Below are 6,005 nucleotides of genomic sequence, written 5' to 3'. Positions count from 1 at the left end.
TGGCAATAAATAATCATCTATCAATTATCACCTTAAATGTCAATGGACTGAATGCCCCAATCAAAAGACACAGAGTGGCTGAGTGGATAAAAAGGCAAAAACCTTCAATATGCTGCCTACAAGAAACTCACCTTAGGACAAAAGATACATATAGATTGAAAGTGAAAGGGTGGGGAAAAATATTTCACGCCAATAGACATGACAGAAAAGCAGGAGTCACAATGCTTATATCAAACAAAATAGACTTTAAAACAAAAGACATAAAGAAAGACAAAGAAGGACACTACTTAATGATTAAGGGATCCATCCAAGGAGAGGATGTTACTATCATCAACATATATGTCCCAAATATAGGAGCACCCAGATACATACAACAAATATTAACAGACATAAAGGGAGATATTGATGAGAATACAATCATAGTAGGAGACCTTAATACCCCCCTCACATCAATGGACAGATCCTCCGGACAGAAAACCAATAAAACAACAGAGATCCTAAAGGAAACAATAGAAAAGTTAGACTTAATTGATATCTTCAGGACACTACATCCAAAAAAAGCAGAATACATATTCTTCTCAAATGCTCATGGAACATTCTCAAGAATAGACCACATATTGGGACACAAAGCTAACCTCAATAAATTTAGGAGCATAGAAATTACCTCAAGTATATTCTCTGACCACAATGCCATGAAATTAGAAACCAACCATGGGAAAAGGAAAGAGAAAAAACCTACTACATGGAGATTAAACAACATGCTACTAAAAAACCAATGGGTCAATGAGGAAATCAAGAAGGAAATTAAAAGCTACCTTGAAACACATGATAATGAAGACACAACCTCTCAAAACCTATGGGATGCTGCGAAAGCAGTGCTCAGAGGGAAATTTATAGCAATCCAGGCCTTTCTCAAAAAAGAAGAAAGATCCCAAATTGACAACTTAACCCTCCACCTAAATGAATTAGAAAAAGAAGAACAAAAAAGTCCTAAAGTCAGCAGAAGGAAGGAAATTATAAAGATCAAAGAAGAAATCAATACAATAGAGACTCAAAAAACAATAGAGAAAATTAATAAAACCAAGAGCTGGTTCTTTGAAAAGGTAAACAAAATTGACAAACCCCTGGCCAGACTCACTAAAAAGAGGAGAGAAAGAACCCAAATAACCAAAATTATAAATGAAAAAGGAGAAATCACAACGGATACAGCAGAAATACAAAAAACCATAAGAGAATACTATGAACAAATATACGGCAACAAGTTTGACAATCTGGAAGAAATGGACAATTTTCTAGAATCTTACAGCCTGCCAAAACTGAATCAAAAAGAAACAGACCAACTGAACAAACCAATCACTAGAAATGAAATTGAAGAGGTCATAAAATCACTCCCTACAAATAAAAGTCCAGGACCAGATGGCTTCACAGGTGAATTCTATCAAACATATAAAGAGGAATTGGTGCCCATCCTCCTTAAACTTTTTCAAAAGGTTGAAGAAGAAGGAATACTCCCAAAGACATTCTATGAGGCCACCATCACCCTCATTCTAAAACCAGACAGAGATACCACCAAAAAAGAAAACTATCACCCAATATCATTGATGAATATAGATGCAAAAATTCTCAACAAAATCTTAGCCAACTAAATCCAACAACATATCAAAAAAATTATACACCATGACCAGGTTGGGTTCATCCCAGGTTCACAAGGATGGTTCAACATACGCAAATCAATCAGCATCATACACCACATTAACAAAAAAAAAGTCAAAAATCATATGATCATCTCAATAGACACAGAAAAAGCATTTGACAAAGTCCAACATCCATTCATGATCAAGACCCTCGCCAAAGTGGGTATACAGGGAACATTCCTGAATCTAATCAAAGCCATTTATGATAAACCCACAGCAAATATAATACTCAATGGGGAAAAACTGAAAGCCTTCTCACTCAAATCTGGAACAAGACAGGGATGCCCACTCTCACCATTGCTCTTCAACATAGTTTTGGAAGTCCTAGCCACAGCAATTAGACAAACAAAAGAAATAAAAGGCATCCATATAGGAAGAGAAGAGATCAAACTGTCACTGTATGCAGATGATATGATATTATACCTAGAAAACCCTAAGGACTCAACCCAAAAACTACTTGAACTGATTAATAAATTCAGCAAAGTGGCAGGATATAAGATTAACATTCAGAAGTCAGTGGCATTTCTGTATACCAGCAATGAACTATTAGAAAAGGAATACAAAAATACGATACCTTTTAAAATTGCACCTCACAAAATCAAATACCTCGGAATACACCTGACCAAGGAGGTAAAGGACCTATATGCCGAGAACTATAAAACTTTAATCAAAGAAATCAAAGAAGATGTAAAGAAATGGAAAGATATTCCATTTCCTGAACTGGAAAAATCAATATTGTAAAAATGGCCATACTACCCAAAGCAATCTACAGATTCAATGCAATCCCTATCAGATTACCCAGGACATTTTTCACAGAACTAGAACAAACAATCCAAACATTTATATGGAACCACAAAAGACCCAGAATCGCCAAAGCAATCCTGAGAAACAAAAACCAAGCAGGAGGCATAACTCTCCCAGACTTCAAGAAATACTACAAGGCCACAGTCATCAAAACAGTGTGGTACTGGTATCAAAACAGACAGACAGACCAATGGAACAGAATAGAGAATCCGGAAATAAACCCTGACACCTATGGTCAATTAATCTTTGACAAGGGAGGCAAGAACATAAAATGGGAAAAAGAAAGTCTATTCAGCAAGCATTGCTGGGAAACCTGGACAGCTGCATGCAAAGCAATGAAACTAGAACACACCCTCACACCATGCACAAAAATAAACTCCAAATGGCTGAAAGACTTAAATATATGACAGGACACCATCAAACTCCTAGAAGAAAACATAGGCAAAACACTCTCTGACATCAACATCATGAATATTTTCTCAGGTCAGTCTCCCAAAGCAATAGAAATTAGAGCAAAAATAAACCCATGGGACCTAATCAGACTGAAAATCTTTTGCACAGCAAAGGAAACCAAAAAGAAAACAACAAGACAACTGACAGAATGGGAGAAAATAGTTTCAAATGATGCAGCCGACAAGGGCTTAATCTCTAGAATATATAAACAACTTATACAACCCAACAGCAAAAAAGCCAATCAATCAATGGGAAAATGGGCAAAAGACCTGAATAGACATTTCTCCAAAGAAGATATACAGATGGCCAGCAAACACATGAAAAAATGCTCAACATCGCTGATTATAAGAGAAATGCAAATCAAAACTACCATGAGATACCACCTCACACCAGTCAGAATGGCCATCATTAATAAGTCCACAAATAACAAGTGCTGGAGGGGGTGTGGAGAAAAGGAAACCCTCCTGCATTGTTGCTGGGAATGTAAACTGGTACAGCCACTATGGAGAACAGTTTGGAGATACCTTAGAAATCTATACATAGAACTTCCATATGACCCCGCAATCCCACTCTTGGGCATCTATCCGGACAAAACTCTACTTAAAAGAGACGCAGCCGCATGTTCACTGCAGCACTATTCACAATAGCCAGGACATGGAAACAACCCAAATGTCCATCAACAGATGATTGGATTTGGAAGAGGTGGTATAGATACACAATGGAATACTACTCAGCCATAAAAAAGAATGACATCATGCCATTTGCAGCAACATGGATGGAACTAGAGACTCTCATACTGAGTGAAATGAGCCAGAAAGACAAAGACAAATACCATATGGTATCACTTATAACTGGAATCTAATATCCAGCAGAAATGAACATCTCCTCAGAAAAGAAAATCATGGACTTGGAGAAAAGACCTGTGGCTGCCTGATGGGAGGGGGATGGAGTGGGAGGGATGGGGAGCTTGGGCTTATCAGACACAACTTAGAATAGATTTACAAGGAGATCCTGCTGAATAGCATTGAGAACTTTGTCTAGATACTCATGTTGCAACAGAACAAAGGGTGGGGAAAAAATGTAATTGTAATGTATACATGTAAGGATAATTTGATCCCCTGCTGTACAGTGGGAAAATTAAAAAAAAAAAGAAATAAAAACAAAAATAAACCAATGGGACCTAAAGAAACTTAAAAGCTTTTGCACAGCAAAGGAAACCATAAAAAAAAAAAAAAAAAAAAAAAAAAACAACCTATGGAATGGGAGAAAATGATTGAAAATGATGCAACCAACAAGGGCTCAATCTCCAAAATACTCGACAACTTATCCAACTCAACAACTCAACAGGAGTTCTGGTCATGGCACAGCGGAAATGAATCTGACTAGCAACCATGAGGTTGCAGGTTCACTTCCTTCCTGGCCTCACTCCGTGGGTTAAGGATTTGGTGCTGCCGTGACCTGTGGTGTAGTTTGCAGATGTGGCTCGGATCCAGCATTGCTATGGCTGTGGTATAGGCTGACAGCTGTGGATCTGATTGGACCCTTAGCCTAGGAACCCCCATATGTCATGGGTGTGGTCTTAAAACGCACAAACACAGGAGTTCCCGTTGTGGCACAGTGGTTAACAAATCTGACTAGGAACCAGGAGGTTGAGGGTTTGATCCGTGGCCTTGCTCAGTGGGTTAAGGATCCGGCGTTGCTGTGAGCTGTGGTGTAGTTTGCAGACACGGCTCAGATTCTGCGTTGCTGTGGCTGTGGTGTAGGCTGGCAGTTACAGCTCCGATTGGACCCCTAGCCTGGGAACCTCCATATGCCGTGCAAGAGGCCTTGGAAAAGGCAAAAAGACAAAAAGACAAAAAAAAAAACAAAAAAACAAAAAAACCCACACACACAAAACAAACAAAAAAACTCAACAGCAAAAAACTAAACAACCCAAGTGAAAAACGTGCAAAAGACCTGAATAAACATTTCTCCAAAGAAGACATACAGATGGCCAGTGGGCACATGAAAAAATGCTAAACATCACTAATTATTAGAGAAATGTAAATCAAAACTACAATAAGGTACTTCTTAACACTGGTCAGAATGGCCATAATTGGTAAGTCTACAAATAACAAAAGTGGGAGAGGGTGTGGAGAAAAGAGAACCCTCCTACACTGTTGGTGGGAATGTAAATTGGTACAACCACTATGGAAAACAGTATGGAAGCACTTCAGAAAACTAAATATAGAACTACCAGAGGATCCAGCAATTCCACTCCTGGTCATATATCCTGACAAAACTTTCCTTGAAAAAGACACATGCACCTGCATGTTCATTGCAGCACTACTCACAATAGCCAAGACATAAAACAACCTAAAAGTCCATTAACAGATAATGGATTAAGAAGATGTGGTATATATACACAATGGAATACTACTCAGCCATAAAGAAGAACAAAATACTGCCATTTATAGCAACATGGATGGAACTAGAGACTCTCATACTGAGTGAAGTAAGTCAGAAAGAGAAAGACAAATACCATATGATATCACATATCTGGAATCTAATATACAGCACAAATGAACCTTTCCACAGAAAAGAAACTCATGGACTTGGAGAAAAGATTTGTTGTTGCCAAGGGGGAGGGGGAGGGAGTGGGATGAACTGGGAATTTTGGGTTAATAGATACAAACTATTGCATTTGGAATGGAGAAGCAATGAGATCCTGCTGTATAGCACTGGGAACTATATCTATTCACTTATGATGGAGCATGATAATGTGAGAAAAAAGAATGTATATGTGTATGTGTGACTAGGTCACCTTGCTGTACAGTAGAAAATTGACAGAACACTGTAAACCAGCTATAATGGAAAAAAAATCATTTTTTTAAAATTAAAAATAAATTGTGCAATTTTATTTTAAAAAATTAAAAAAAAAAGATACATGCACCTGTATGTTCATTGCAACACTATTGACAATAGCCAAGACATGGAAACCAGCCAAATGTCCACTGACAGATGAATAGATTAAGAAGATGTGGTACATATATACGATGGAATATTACTCAGCCA

The sequence above is a fragment of the Sus scrofa genome, chromosome 13, assembly GCF_000003025.6.
Source record: "Sus scrofa isolate TJ Tabasco breed Duroc chromosome 13, Sscrofa11.1, whole genome shotgun sequence".
In the NCBI taxonomy this organism is placed as follows: domain Eukaryota; kingdom Metazoa; phylum Chordata; class Mammalia; order Artiodactyla; family Suidae; genus Sus; species Sus scrofa.
The sequence above is the reverse complement of the archived record's forward strand: the minus strand, read 5'-3'. Positions refer to the sequence as shown.